Source organism: Meriones unguiculatus, chromosome 14 (assembly GCF_030254825.1).
Source record: "Meriones unguiculatus strain TT.TT164.6M chromosome 14, Bangor_MerUng_6.1, whole genome shotgun sequence".
NCBI classification, from domain to species: Eukaryota; Metazoa; Chordata; class Mammalia; order Rodentia; family Muridae; genus Meriones; species Meriones unguiculatus.
This window is the reverse complement of record NC_083361.1, coordinates 50,430,927-50,447,561: the sequence shown is the minus strand read 5'-3', so window position 1 is coordinate 50,447,561 and position 16,635 is coordinate 50,430,927. Positions and strand designations below refer to the sequence as shown.

General features: G+C 38.0%; 1 long non-coding RNA gene across 1 annotated transcript in view; it reads left to right on the top strand.

The window, feature by feature from the left end:
• LOC132647211 (uncharacterized) overlaps positions 1-16,172 on the top strand; it is a 363,873-nt gene extending 347,701 nt beyond the window's left edge. The window contains exon 14 of the long non-coding RNA XR_009585543.1: positions 15,319-16,172. This is a non-coding gene — a long non-coding RNA (uncharacterized LOC132647211). The remainder of the gene's footprint in view (positions 1-15,318) is intronic.
• Positions 16,173-16,635: the final 463 nt, after the last annotated feature.

The window sequence follows — 16,635 nt, the reverse complement described above, 5'->3', positions numbered from 1 at the left end:
GCTCCTATCCTTTCCCCATCAGACTATCTCCCCTTCTTTCTTATGATTCCCTGTACTCTGCCAAAGGTTTGGTCATGAGTCTTTGCTTTGAAAACACTGCTAGTTAGAGTCTTTCAGATGCGCTCAGTAGACTCCTGTCATATGTTCAATGCACATCCCATCTGTCTTTCTAAACGAGGATTGATCATCTTACCCCATGTCCGCTCAATTGATTATCTTTTTTAGGTGTATAGATTTCATTATGTTTATCATATCTTATAGGTATATATAAGTGAGTATATCCCATGTTTGTCTTTCTCCTTCTGGGGTATTTCACTCAGAATGATCTTTTCTATATCCCACCATTTGCCTGCAAATTTCATGATTTCCTCCTTTTTGATTGCTGAGTAGTATTCCATTGTATAAAAATACCACAATTTCTGTACCCATTCCACCGTTGATGGACATCTGGATTGTTTCCAGGTTCTGGCTATTACAAATAGAGCTGCTATAAACATGGTTGAGCAAGTGTCCTTTTTGTGTACTTGAACAAACTTTGGGTATATACCTAGCAGTGGTATAGCTGGGTCTGGAAGAAGCACTATTCCTATTTGTCTTAGAAAGCGCCAGATAGCTTTCCAGAGTGGTTGTACCAGTTTACATTCCCACCAGCAGTGGAGGAGGGTTCCCCTTTCTCCACAACCTCTCCAGCATGTGTTATTGCTTGAGTTTTTCATCTTGGCCATTCTGATGGGTGTAAGGTGATATCTCAAGGTCGTTTTGATTTGCATTTCCCTGATGGCTAATGAGGATGAGCATTTCTTTAAGTGTTTTTCTGCCATTTGATATTCCTCTGTCGAGAATTCTCTGTTTAGCTCTGTTCCCCATTTTTTAATTGGATTACTTGGATTGCTGCTTTTCAGCTTCTTTAGTTCTTTGTATATACTGGATATTAGTCCTCTGTCAGATAAAGGGTTAGTGAAGATTCTTTCCCAATCTGTAGGCAGTCGTTTTGTTTTGATGACGGTATCCTTTGCTTTACAGAAACTTTTCAGTTTCATATGGTCCCATTTATTGATTGTTGCTCTTAGAGCCTGTGCTGTTGGTGTTCTGTTCAGGAAGTTGTCTCCTGTGCTAATGAGTTCTAGGCTGTTCCCCGCTTTTTTTTTCCAATTGATTTAGGGTATCTGGTTTTATGTTGAGAAACAAAAAACCCAGAATCTCCAAAACGATCCTGTACAACAGATCATCTGGAGGTATCTCCATTCCTGATCTCAAGCTGTATTACAGGGCAACAGTAATAAAAACTGCATGGTATTGGCATAGAAACAGAAAGGAGGATCAATGGAACCGCATAGAAGACCCAGAAATAAATCCACACACCTATGAATACTCGATATTCGACAAAGAAGCCAATTCCATTCAATGGAAAAAAGACAGCATCTTCAACAAATGGTGCTGGACCAACTGGATGTCTACATGCAGAAAAATGAAAATAGATCCATATTTATCACCCTGCACAAAACTAAAGTCAAAGTGGATCAAGGACCTCAACATAAAACCAGAAAAAACATTTTTAAAATGGCTCAAAATGTATTAAGTTAATGCTGCAAAGTCTCTGGTGTAAAATATTAATTGCCCATAGTGTTCTTCGTGTGGAAACTCAATTTCACTGCTTATTTTTTAAAATTAATTTATTTCTTATACATTACAGATTATTCACTTTGTATCCCAGCTGTAGACCCCTCCCTTGTCCCCTCCAAATCTCATTCTCCCTCCCTCTTCTCTTCCCATGCCCCTCCCCAAGTCTACTGATAAGGGAGGTCCTCCTCTCCTTCCCTCTAACCCTAGCCTATCAGGTATCATTAGGACAGGCTGCATTGTCCTCCTCTTTGGCCTCCCCCATTAGGGGGAGATGATCAAAGAGTCAGCCTCTAAGGTCTATCAGAGACAGTCCCTGTTCCTGTTACTAGGGAATTCACTTGGATACAGAGCTGCCATGGGTTACATCTGTGCATAGGTTCTAGGTTATCTCCATGCATAGTCCTTGGTTAGAGTATCAGTCTCACAAAAGACCCCTGTACCCAGATATTTTGGTTCTCTTCCTCTCCTTGTGGTACTCCTGTCCCCTCCAGGTCTTCCTATCTCCCCCTTCTTTCATTAGATTCCCTGTACTCTGCCCATACTTTGGCTATGAATCTCAGCACCTGCTTTGATACCTTGCTGGGTAGATTCTTTCAGAGGCCCTTCTGTGGAAGGCTCCTGTCCTGTTCTCTGTTTTCTCCCTCTTCTGATGTTCATCCCATTTACCTACCTTTCTGCATGAGGACTGATCATCTTACCAGGGTTCTCTTTCTTGTTTCGCTTCTTTAGGTGTACAGATTTCAGTATGTATATCCTATATTATATGCCTAATATCCACTTATAAGTGAGTATATACCATGTGTGTCTTTCTGCTTCTGGGATACCTCACTCATGATGATCTTTTCTCGTTCCCACCATTTGCCTGCAAATTTCATGATTTCCTTCTTTTTAATAGCTAAGTGGCATTCCGTTGTGTACTGTACCACAATTTCTGTATCCATTTTTCAGATGAGGGACATTTGGGTTGTTTCCAGATTCTGGCTATTACAAATAAAGCTGCTATGAACAAGTTTGAGCAAATTTTCTTGTTGTATACTTGATCATATTTTGGATATATGCCTAGGAGTACTATAGCTGGATGCTGAAGAAACACTATTCCTAATTATCTGAGAGAGTGCCAGATTGATTTCCAAAGTGGTTATACAAGTTTACATTCCCACCAGCTTAGAATTTAAAATCTGTCTCTGCTATCTGAATGAAGTTAGTATATGAAATTAAAATGATTGTTCATCTTCATAACAGAGGGATTTACATACTTGATCAGAAAATACAAGAAAGGTCTATTTCAAACAAATCATATTTTCTGATATTCCATCTAAAGCAATATAACTTTTGAAAAAGCACAGATAACAAAATGAAGCATTTGAAAATTCATGTTCTTGGCATAAGACCGTGTTGTCTAACAATAAAAAATAAATAAAATGTCCAATTTAGAAAATTTTTAACATGTCTGATATGGTTTACTTTTTCTTATCTCAACAGTTAAAGTTTCATTGGTAATGTTATTATGTTTATTTATTAATTATAACTAACACTTTATAATCGTGCATATTTTCATAGAGAGGATGGCATTTAGACATTCTTTACAAAACTTTTAAATAGTTACTGATAAATACAATTCTGGTGTATTTATATAGATATTACTTTGGGGATTTTAATTTAAGAGCTGCATAGGTTGTACTTATTCCAGTGTTGTCCTTGTAATGTATGCCATGTATTACTTATAGTGTACCACAATTTCTGTAATACATGGCATACATTACAAGAACAGTGCTATTCACTGTTATCTCTGAATTTATCACTGAAGCCATGCTTCCCCTCAGCATCATGACAAGCCCCCAATTCAGATGCAGACCATGCTCAACTTGTGATATTGTAAAACCACCTGCTCTGTGACTTTTATGTTTTACTTCAAATTGCTTGTTCATAAAATTTAATTGAAAGTTCATATTTTCTTATTTCCCATTGGTTTGTTGAAATTATGTTTAGATGTAACCATATATTTATAACTCAATATTTTCTATGTGAATGGTTACTTCTGTTTCCAAATGTGTAAATAACTTTATTTGCTCTGAGAATCACATATTTAAGAAATTTATTTACTTTCCCCAATGAATTCCCCAAGGATGCCATGTTGGACAGTGCTGAATGTATGTGACAACTATTGTTTTCCCAGGATTCTTTTTAAATTGCAGATATGCTGAGGCATTTATGATCTGCTTATGTGGTATTTACACATAATAATACTAAATTAATTTTGTAATTAATACCTAACAGTTTTTCTTCAAATGAAGAAGGAGGAGGCTAGGAATTCTCAAAATGCTTTTTCTCTGTACTGTTTGGTGAACATATAATTTTATCAGACTTTGTACTAATGTAGTACTTTACCTGATTTCTTTTGGTATGCTAAACTAATCCTATATATTGAGGCCACTTTTGTTTCACCATACTATAATACTATAAAATATTCTAAGTATTTAGGATGTGACACACACACATATGTATGTATATCCCAAATTTACAACAAATATATGTGTATGTATCACATATTTTCCTTCTCCAGGCTCTTCCAAATTTTTCCTGACTTCCTAACAACACAATTTCATACACTATTGCTTGAATGCATCGTTCTTCTTTCTCTCAATAGGTCTATTTTTCTTGCTTGATAAATCAATAAAAAGCAGACAAAGAACAATAATGACCAGATAAAATAACACAAACAATAATGCAAAAATAGCACAATATTATACAATATATTATTAAATATAATACATAACAATATATATGTAAATTGTTTGGATTCAATTGAAAATTTTACACATGAGTAGTGTATTTAAATTATTTACCTTCTCATTCTTCTTACCCCAGCCAATACCATGGTTGCTGAATTCATTATCAAAATAATTATTTATTATTATCATTTTTATTCATACAAATATATATATATATTTCCTGTTGTGTACATTAAGTGGTGATTATATGTATATGATATGTATATGTATTTTGGGATGACTATTATTACTGAGAAGCCAATCAGATTTTTTTACCTTAAGAAGGATAATTTTCCCTCTCTTAGCATCCATGACTTGCCTGTAGCTTCACAACTAAATCTTGTATTTAGAGCAGTTTTCTTATTTAGGTTAACATGACAACTTGTGGAGTCTGTGCTAATTTTTTTTTTTTTTTTTTTTGGATGTATTTGTTTGAGATCTTAGGCTTAGAGTTTCTCTAAAATATACAGAAGGCACTTTCTTCACAACAGAAGTCTTGTTACTCTGGATCTCAAAATCATTCTCTCCACTTTCTGTAAAATTGTCTGAGTCTCGTTAATTTTGTGGATTCATTAATTGGTTTTGGACACGTTACTGTCAGTTGTTCTCTGTTGTTTGAGCGGTTGTGGGATCCGTAATGATCACTTAGCTCTATAAATGAAGCCTTTTGCTGATGGCGAAAGCTAATTTTTTTGTGGTCATAAGGATAGAACACATTTAGAACTATAATGTTTCAAGAAATTAGTAGAAAATCTTTATTTTTTCTTTGAGGGTCCATGATATTATCAGCCTTTTAAGTAGGCTACAATTACTGTATCCGACATAATCTCTCTCTCTCTCAGCAACAATGTAAGTATGCATTACTCACCATTGATAGTGTAAAAATTTCAGGGGTGACTTTAAGTGACTAACATGCTTGTAAGGGCAGTGATAAAACAAATTATAACACCCCAAAAGATGGTAAAATCATGAAGTTTAACTTGAAATATTGAAGTTCTGTTAGTGTCAGTTTTTACAAGAACATACCATTTTAGCAAGGAGTAGAAAGAACAAAAATTTGAACTACACGGTAGACCTTGTCTACTCCCTTAATAATTTAAGAAAATTTTAAATGGACATTATTAAAAAATAAAATGTATAAGTATGTGAATTTTGACCAAAGTCTGAAATGTAATATATGGGAGAATACTCTTTGCTTCTTTTGACCATTATGTATGTATGTATGTATATATATATATATATATATATATATATATATATATGTATATATATATACACATATATACATATATATGTATATGGGGATCACAGAGAAACAGCACAGACACCTGCGATTTCTAAGATTAGAGTGCAGTAGTCACATAGCACAAGTTGGAACTCGAAAAACACAGAGAATAAAATTAAAACTATGAAGGAATTAGAATAGATGATTTCATAGAGTGAGCAGCAATGTGAAATTGAGATTACATTCAATTGCTTAGTATATGCTTATAAGCTTATAATATAAGAGCTAAATATTTGTCTTAGTCAGCAACATGCTTTCTTGGAAAATGAACCTGTAATTTATTTCTAGAATACACATATTAAAAAACAGTCATACTGGTCCTTGTATGCAATCCCCGGACAGGAGGGAGAAGTTGTAAAAGAATGATCTCTAAGTTTTACTGGCCTGCTAGACAAGTCTCTTTGGGAGAGTGTAGTACTTGGAGAAACATATTAAGCCAGCCAGTGGTAATATATATTTGCATTAAGTGAGTATTTTATAAATATATAAGCACTCATGAATTGCATAAATAATATATTCTGCCAGCTTCAGTATGCCTGGAGGCAGAACTCATAAAGCCTAATCCTTTTCAGATGGACAGAGAATTAATGAGATGATAGAGGAGACTTGGAATTTTGGGGGCTTTTTAATTTTTCTTTATTTATCTATTTATTTGATTATTTAATTATTTATTGTTGGATTTTTCAGGGATCAGGAAAGTTTGCATGTTCCATTAGATGGTCCCATATCCATGCAAACACAGAAGCCCTAAATAAACTCATTTGTTAGTAAAGAAAAAGAATGTATGGAAATTCAAATGAAATCATGGTAGAGAAGATTGGGGAAAATTTATAGTACAGGGAATGTTGTAAATTTCTGTGAACACACATATTTGCGTAATAATATTGAATAAATTATTTTATGGATAAGAATTTTAGCTAAAAAGGAAAACTGAAGACTACCTACATACAAACAAAGTCAAAATTTAAATACAATAAAGGGAATTATTGAGAATAGGCATATATTTAAACCTAAAATAAATGCCTCTTAAATTATTTCTTTATCATTATGCCTGAGATATTCTCTGCTAAATGAATAGATCTGGACTCTGGACCATAGCCAGCAAGCAACATTTCATTGTACACTCCAAGCAGCTTTTGATAGGGCATTCTAATAGACATAATATATTATGTAGTGCTTTTAATTTATGCATATCATCATAACACTTGGGGAAACTAACAAAGTCGGATGAGAAAAGCTCAGCAGATAGCTCCACTTGGCAGCCCAGAGTAAAATTTAAAAAGATTCAATCAAAAATAAATTATGTTTTGATAGTCTGCAGGGCAGAACCTTTCAGAGGCCCTCTGCAGCAGGTTCCTAACTTGTTTCCTGTTTCCTTCTTCTTCTGATGTCCATCCTCTTTGCCTTTCGGGATGGGGATTGAGCATTTTAGTCAGGGTCCTCTCTTTTAATTAGTTTCTTTAGATGTACAGATTTTAGTAGGTTTATCCTATAAGTCTATATGAGTGAGTATATATCGTGTGTGTCTTTCTGCTTCTGGGACAGCTTACTCAGGATGATCTTTTCCAGGTCCCACCATTTACCTGCAAATTTCATGATTTCCTTCTTTTTCATTGCAGAATAATACTCCATTGTATAGATGGACCACAATTTCTACATCCATTCTTCAGTTGAGGGGCATCTGGGCTGTTTCCAGCTTCTGGCTATTACAAATGAGGCAGATACAAACATGGTTGAGCAAATATCCTTATTGTGTACTTGCCTCTTTTGGATATATACCTAGGAGTGGTATGGCTGGATCTTGAGGAAGTGTCTGAGAAAGTGCCAAACTGATTTCCAGAGTGGTTGTGCAAGTTTACATTCCCACCAGCAGTGGAGGAGGGTCCCCCTTTCTCCACAACCTCTCCAACATGTATAGTCACTTGAGTTTTTGATCTTGGCCATTCTGATGGGTGTAAGGTGAAATCTCAGGATTGTTTTGATTTTCATTCCCCTGATGGCTAATGAGGTTGAGCATTTCTTTAAGTGTTTCTCTGCCTATCAAAGCAGATGCTGAGATTTTATGGCCAACTGTTGGGCAGAGTGCATGGAATCTTATGTAAGAAGTGGGAAATAGTAGCTTATGGGAGGACAGGAACCCCACAAGGAGAGCAACAGAACCAGAATATTTTAACATAGGGGTCTTCCCAGAGACCCATACTCCACCCAAGTACCATGCATGGAGATAACCTAGAACCCCTGTGCAGATGTAATCCATGGCAGTTTAGTGTTTAAGTGGGTTACATAGTAATGGGAAGAGGGTCTGCCTCCGACACAATCTGATTGGCCTGCTCTTTGATCACCTACCCCTGAGGGGAGAGGAGTCTTACCAGGCCACAGAAGATTACAGTGCAGCCACTCCTGATGTGATCTGATAGACTAAGATCAGAAGGAAAGAGAGGAGGACCTCCCCTATCAGTGGACTTGGGGAAGGGCATGCATGAAGAAGGGGGAGGGAGGGTGGGATCGAGTGGGGAGGAGGGAGGGGCTTATGGGGGATACAAAGTGAATAAAGTGTAAAATAAAATAAAATAAAATAAAATAAATTATGTTTTGTAGATAGCTAGGATCTAGGATCAAACATTGAGGTACATGGTCATCCCCCAGGCAGCACTGGCTGGTTTTATCTGTTATGAATTGGAGCCAGAGCCCAAGATAAATTGAAATTTTTTCCTGTTTTTTTTTTTCCCTCCCTGTTTCCCTGCTTCTGCTGCAACACTTAGGGAGGACGGAAAAATAATGAGTTGGCAGCTCTGTTGGAGATCTCCAAGGTGACTGCAGTCATTTGCATTCAATAACTAGGTTTGAGATCTCTCTCCTGATTGGTTTTTATTTAGTTCTCTTTTTGAATTCACACACTTCTCCAACCATAAGCAACCAGGGAAAATAAAAATCTCTGCAGCCAGCGTTTTTCATCAGTCAGGCTCCTGGCTAGAGTAGACTTCTCAGCTGCTTTTAGCCAAAGCCTGACTATAAGCTGCTCCAGAGAAAGAACACTGTTTCTGAAACCTGCAGAGATGGAGCAGGTGGAACCCCATCATGAGCAGGGATTCCCTTACAGGGAATTCCCCACACTTTTGCTCTGAGTCGCTTGCTGCTGCTTACTGTGCAGGAATTCATTTAGGCCTCTAAAACTACTTTTACTGCTCATCCTTGCTTCAGTCTTAAGAGTTCTGCATCATCTGAAATGAGGGTGATTCATTTTGTTTATCAGTTACTGGAAGACACCAGGAATATGCTGTTCCTTTCTCTCCCCTAGGAAACATACTGTGAAGAATTGCTCTATCATGGACGGTTCTATCCTGGTACCCTGAGAATCTTAGAGAGCTTCAATATGTAACATTTGCAGATACTAGCATACCTATCACCCAGAGACCACTAGGAGCAACGAAATATAATACTTGTGATCTTGTTGTTATCCTACTGCCATCAAAGGTCTCAAGGTTTTATTTTTTTTATATTTTTAATATTAGTTTCAGTTTGTTAACTTTGTATCCATGCTATATCCTGCTCCCTCTTTCTCTTTCAACCCCATCTTCCCTCCCTCATCTCCTCCCTGCCCTTTTCCAAGTCCACTGATAGGAAAGAAGCTGCTCCCCTTTCATCTGACCCTGGTTTATCAGGTATCGTCAGGACTGGCTGCAAAGTCCTCCTCTGTGGCCTCGCAGGGCTGATCATCCCTCGGGGGAGTGGGCAGAAGGTCAAAGAGCCCACCATTGAGTTCATGTCAGAAACAGTCCCTGTTCCCCTTATTAGGATACCCACTTGGAAACTGAGCTACAAAGGGCTATATCTGAGCAGAGGTTCTAGGTTACATTGATACATGGTCCTTGTTTGGTGAAACAGTCTCATAAAAGAACCCTGTGCCCAGATAAATTTGGTCCTTGTGGCGCTCCTGTCCTCTCCAGGTCATATTAACTGCCCCCCGCTTTATGATTTCCTGCACTCTGCCAAAGGTTTGGTTGTGAGTCTTAATATCTTTTTTGATAACACTGCTAGGTAGAGTCTTTCAGAGTGCTGTGGTAGGCTCCTGTCCAGGTACGTGTTTGCTTCTACATCCAATGTCCATCCTCTTTGTCTTTCTAAGTGAGGATTGACCATTGTACCCTAGGTCCTCTTTCTTGTTTATCTTCTTTAGGTGTATAGATATCAGTATATTTTTCCTATATTATAGGTCTATATAAGTGAGTATATACCATATCTGTCTTTCTACTTTTCGAATACCTCACTTAGGATGATCATTTCTAGGTCCCACCATTTGCCTGCAAATCTCATGATTTCCTTCTATTTAATTGCTGAGTAGTATTCCATTGTGAAATAGTACAATTTCTGTATCCATTGCTCAACTGAGGGACATCTGGGTTGTTTCCAGGTTCTGGCTATTATGAATAAAGCTGCTATAAGAATGGTTAAGCAAATTTCCTTATTGTGTACTTGAGCATCTTTTGGATATATGCCTAGGTGTGGTATAGCTGAATCTTGAGGATGCACTAGTCCTAATTGTCTGAGAAAGCACCAGATTGATTTCCAAAGTGGTTGTAGAAGTTTGCATTCCCACCAGCAATGGAGGAGGGTTCCCCTTTCCCACATCCTCTCCAGCATGTGTTGTCACTTGAGTTTTTAATCTTAGCCATTCTGGTGGGTGTCAGGTGAAATCTCAGGGTTGTTTTGATTTGCATTTCCCTGATGGCTAAGGACTTTGAGCATTTCTTTAAGTGTTTCTCTGCCATTCTGTATTCCTCTACTGAGAATTCTCTATACCCTATTTTTTAATCAGATTATTTGATTTGCTGCTTTTTAACTTCTTTAGTTCTTTATATATTCTGGATATCAGCCCTCTGTCAGATGTAGGGTTGGTAAAGATCCTTTCCCAGTCTGTAGACTATCGTTTTATATTGATGACTATGTCCTTTCCTTTACAGAAGCTTTTCAGCTTTTGTTGAAGAAGTTGTCTCCTATGCCAATGAGTTGCAATGTCTTACTCACTTTTTCTTCTAACTGATTTAGTGTATCTGGTTTTATGTTGAGATCTTTGATCCAACTGGACTTTAGTTTTGTGCAGGATAATTATGAATCTATTTTCATTTCTTCATGTAGTATCCAGTTGTGAACATGGATATTCTGCCAAAAGCAATCTACAGATTCAATGCAATTCCCATCAAAATACCAAAACACTTCTTCATAGACCTTGAGAGAAAAATTATCAACTTCATATGGACAAACGAAAAACCCAGAATTTCCAAAATATCCTGTACAACAACAGATCATCTGGAGGCATCTCTATCCCCTATCTCAAGCTGTACAACAGAGCAATAGTAATAAAAACTTCATGGTATTGGCATAGAAACAGAATAGTGGATCAATGGAACTGAATAGAAGACCCAAAAACAAACCCACACCCCTATGGATACTTTATTTTTAACAAAGAAGCCAAAACCATTCAATGGAAAAAAGACAGCATCTTCAACAAAAAAGGGTTTTAAAATTTTAATCTGAGTTCTACAGTCAGGTTTAAATTGTCACTGTGAATTCGGAAATAATAGCTTTTATAATTTGTCCTCTAATCTGTGTCTGCCCATTCATTTCTAGGTCAGGCCAGGCATTAAAATATTGGAAATTTTGTAAGTTTTAAATGTCTGAAGGGAAATGTATTCTAGCAGTCAGGAGCCAAGAAATATCACAAAATCATACCACACAACAAACCTCACACAAACATTTATTGGAGAAAAGAACTGAGAAGATAGTTGCTTCTATCTTAGATAAGAAAGAGCAGTGAAATGAACAGAAGACAGTTTTTAGAGATTTACTTAGGGGTGAGATGGGTATTTCCAGAGTTATGCATTGGTGAGATTGCAAGTCCAGAAATTTAGGTGAGCCCAGATCTTGGCGGGGTTTCTGTATGGCAGGAGATAGGTCCAGCCCATCAGGGTAGTTAGAGTGTTCTGTGGGTGGAACCTGGCTAATGGAGGTACTCACTGGAGGGGCCTGGCCAATCTGTGCCTTAAGTGTTTGCTTGTCTTTTGCCCTTTTTGTTTGCTTGTTTACTATAGATAAACAATCAGGGATCAGGAAACAGAAGTGACATTATCATTAGACTACATTATACTGAATGGAGGCATCAGAGTCCTTGTCCTGAATTGACTTTCATGGTCACAGTATAATCTGGGGTTGCCAGTTTCTGACTCCATAGCTAGCGGCTAGTAATCCTCTAATAACAACTTATTGAAAATAAGTAAATATTCTGACTAAAATATTTTAGATCTGTTGTTAAAAAATATAGACAAGAAGTTTATAAAGCAACCTTTGAATAGTGGGATTAAGAAAAGGAGTAAGAGTTTTGTTTGTTGTTTTTTTTTTCAGTTTATTTACTTTATATCCAAAGGGTGTCCCTTCCCTCCTCTCCTCTCAATCTCCCCATTTCTCTCCTCCTTTTCCCTCTTTCTTTTTCCCCAGAAAAGGGGAGCCCCTTCTCTCCATATCAACCCTCCCCAGCAAATCAAGTCATATCAGAACTGAGCATGTCCTTATCACCTGAAGCCAGGCAAGGTGGTGCTGCCAGGGGAAGTGATCCAAAAGCAGGCAATATATTCTATGTTAGAAACACTCCACTCCACTCCTCAGGTGCCCCATATGAAGACCAAGCCGCCATTGACCACATCTGTGTAGGGGGCTAGGTCCAGAAGATGCATGCTTCTTAGTTAATGTCTCAGTCTCTATAACCCCCCAAGGGTCTGGGTTAGTCATCTCTTTTGGTCTTCTTGTAAGGTTCCTGTCTCCTCCAGTTCCTTCTATCTTTCCCCCAACACTTCTATAGGACCCTGAGAGCTCTGCCCTATGCTTAGCTGCAAGACTTAGCATCTGTTTTGATTTACTGCTATCTGGAAGCTCCCAGACTACAATCAACTTAGGTTCCCGTATGCAAGCATAGAAAAGCATTATTAATAGTGTCAGGCTGGGTCTCTACCCTGGGAGGTTAAGAAGGGAAATATCCAATACCATATTGGACTATCAATGAGCCACTGGGCCAGAGGCACAGAGCTGTTTTTGTTTGATTGTTTGTTTGTTTGTTTTTATGTTTTGGAGATCCATTGGACTTGACAGATCTTGTCTTTTGCTATATCTGACTGGTGGATATGGAAGAAACATATTTCACTTAGGAAGAGGCAAAGACGACCTCTCTCTGTATTAGTAAATCTAATCCTTGCTGAGATTTTAACCTAGTGTGGCCAATGAGACTATTTGACCTTAGAGGGTGAGGATTATCTGAGACACCCTTTGGACATGTTGGATGAACTTCAATAAAAACCAATGGTACATAGCCGAGGAAATAGCCAGGCCCAATTCTTCAGTTGTGATGCCAATGCTTATACCCGGGACCATGAAAAATGGTAGGATCTGACAGCTTGTTTCCCATGATGTAATGCTATAAACCCTGTGATAGGAATAAACTTTGCCATGTACTACTCCTAATTTTGGAAAAAGAAACAAGTCTCAGACACCCAACTGAGTAGACAAAGATAAACCTGAGTGTTGTATAGAATAAAGGCATTTTGAATATCTGGACATAAGGTCTGGTAGTAGTACGTGAGTCAAAATATTAAAGTGTGAGGAATCCTGTGTGCCCATAAAATGTGTTCTTGGGAAGGAAAAACATACTAGAATACAGAAGAGAGAGAGGGATGGGAGAGATAAGGGTTATTAGTGGTATTTTTCTCAGAGCACTTTATGAGAGGTGAACTGAAGTGTTAAATGAATGAGGCTATTAATGGTGGACATGAGTTTGATCGAGGAGGGACACATAACCAGAACTCTCCAAAGAAGGCAGGAGGAGTGTTATTCAGCAGCTGATATGCAATTATGACTTCTGAGATTTCTCTCTTGGTGTTTGCAGGACAAATATGGGTAACTCTTTGACATTTCTGTCCATTTGTACAGTATTGGGGCACTTGGAAAGGGGCACAGTGGAGATGAGGGAGGGAAGGAGGGACTGGGAGGGAATGAGGGATCGGGACACAGCTGGGATACAGAGTTAATAAAATGTAACTGATAAGAAAAAAAATAAAATTTAAAAAAAAAAAGAAAGAAAACAAGTTCTTAGAAGCTTTACTCATAATAGACAAGATCTGGAAACAACCCAGATTTCTCTCAACTGTGGAATGGATTGAGAAATTGTGGTACATTTACACAATGAAATACTACTCAGCAATTAAAAACATGGAAATCATGAAATTTGTAGGCAAATGGTGGGAACTAGAAAAGATCATCCTGAGTAAGGTATCCCAGATACAGAAAGACACACATGGTATATACTCACTTATAAGTGGATATTAGACATATAATATAGGATAAACATACTGAAATCTGTACACCTAAAGAAGCTAAGCAAGAATGTGGACCCCTGAGTAAGGTGATCAATCCTCACTCATAAATGCAAATGGGATGGGCATCTGAAGAGGTAGAAAACAGAGAACAGGACAGGAGCCTACCACAGAGGGCCTCTGAAAGCCTCTGCTCAGAAGTGTGTCAAAGCAGATACTGAGACTTGTAGCCAAACTTTGGGCAGAGTGCAGGGAATCTTATTATAGAAATGGGAGACAGAAAGACCTGGAGGGGACAGGAGTACCACAAGGAGAGCAACAGAACAAAAAAAGTGTGGGCAAAAGGGTCTTCTCTGAAACTGATACTCCAACCAAAGACCATTCATGGAGATAATCTAGAACCCCTGCAAGATGTAGCCTATGGCAGCTCAGTATCCAAGTGGGTTGCCTAGTAATGAGAACAGGGACTGTCTCTGACATGAACTCAATGGCTGGCTCTTTGATCACATCACCCTAAGGGGGAGCAGCCTTACCAGGCCTCAGAGGAAGACAATGCAGCCAGTCGTGATGAGCCCTGATAGGCTAGGGTCAGAGGGAAGGGGAGGAGGACCTCCCCTATCAGTGGATTTGGGGAGAACCATGGGAGAAGATGAGGGAGGGACTGTCAAATTGAGAAAGGAAGAGGGAGGGGCTATAGCTGAGATACAAAGTGAATAAACTATAATTAATAAAAAGTAAAAAAATTAAAAACACATTTAAAAAAAAAGAAACCAGCTTTTGACATACTTTTTTGATATAGAGGAATTTCCTCATCTTGTTAGGATAGGCTATTAGTTGGAGATAGAGGTCTCTTCAACATTAAATGCCCATATGTAAAAGCTACCCTAGAGAGGCATAGGTAGGAAGAAATAAAAGAGAAGAGAGCAACTTTAGATATAAATGATTTTGGATCATTTGTGCAGTGGCAGAATTGGTCAACATTGAAATTCAGCATGTCAAATCAAAACAACATTGAGATTTCACCATCATAATGGCTAATTTCAAAAACTCAATGACAACACATGCTGGAAAGATTGTGGAGAAAAGGGAACCCTCCTCAGTTTCTGGTGGGAATGCAAACTTGTACAGCCATTTTGGAAATCAATCTGATGCTTTCTCAGAAAATCAGGAATATTGCTACCTCAGGATCCAGCTATACCACTTTTAGGCATATATTTGAAGTATGCTCAACTATACAAGGACATTTGCTCAAAAATGTTCATAGCAGCTCTATTTGTTACAGCCAGAATCTGGAAACAACGTAGATGTCCCTCAACTGAGGAATGGATACAGAAATTGTGGAACATTTACACAATGGAATACTACTCAGCAATTAAAAACAAGGAAATCATGAAATTTGCAGGTAAATGGTAGAAACTAGAAAAGATCATCTTGAGTGAGGCAATTCAGAAGCAGAAAGACACACATGGTATATACTCACTTATAAGCGGATTTTAGACATATGATATAGGGTAAGCATACTAAAATCTATAGTCCTAAAGAAGCTAAACCACAAGAAAGACCCTAGAGAAGATGCTCAGTCGTCGTTCTGAAGGGCAAATATGATAGAAATTGGAAGTAGGAGAAGACAGGGACCAGGACAGGAGCCTTCCACAGAGTGGCTCTGAAAGACACTATTGATTGAGGTATCAAAGCAGAGGCTGACACTCAGAGCCAAACTTTGGGCAGACTTAATGGAATTTTATCAAAGTAAGGGGAGATAGAAAGACCTAGAGGGGACAGGACCTCCATAAGGAGATGAACAGAGCCAAAAAAACTAGGCCCAGGGGGCCTCAGAGACTGATACCACAACCACAAGCCATGCATGGCAAGGAACTAAAACCCCTACTCAGATGAAGCTCATAGACTTAGTCTCAAAGTGAGTATCCTAGTAAGGGGAGCAGGGCCTCTCTCTGGCAGGCTCTTTGATCATCTCCCCCTGGGGTGCACCCTTGCCAGACCACAGAGGGAGACAATGCAACCAGTCCTGATGAGAACTGATAGGCTAGGGTCAGATGGAGGGGGAGGAGGACCTCCCTATCAGTGAACCAGGGAGAGAAGAGGAAGGGTGGGATTGGGAGGATACTAGGGAGGGAACCACAGCCAGGATACAAAGTGAATAAATTATAATAAATAATAACAATAAAAGAAAAAAAGAATTACTTCAAGGTATATTATATATATATATATATATATATATATATATCAATGGGAAAAATTTCTGTTTTAACTTTTATGTATCCAGTTTCCTTTTTTGTTTTTAACTTCAAAGATATATAAATCTAGGCTTCTATATTTTAATGCTAAATTCATTGTAAGATTTACATGTGAAAAAAATCCTTTTAATAAAGGAAACCTATTGCGAAAAAAAAAAAAAACCAATCAGTCAGTTTTGTTTATTGAACCGTATTGAAGCCAAATCGTTTAAAGTAAGAGATTGAGTCTTTAGTAAAATTTGACTCATGGAGGAAGAGAGTAAGCAAGGTTGTAAATGAAACTCCAGCAGAGGGAGTTTCTATAAGCTCCATGTGGGGAAGGAGAGGCCAGAGAGAAGCCCAGG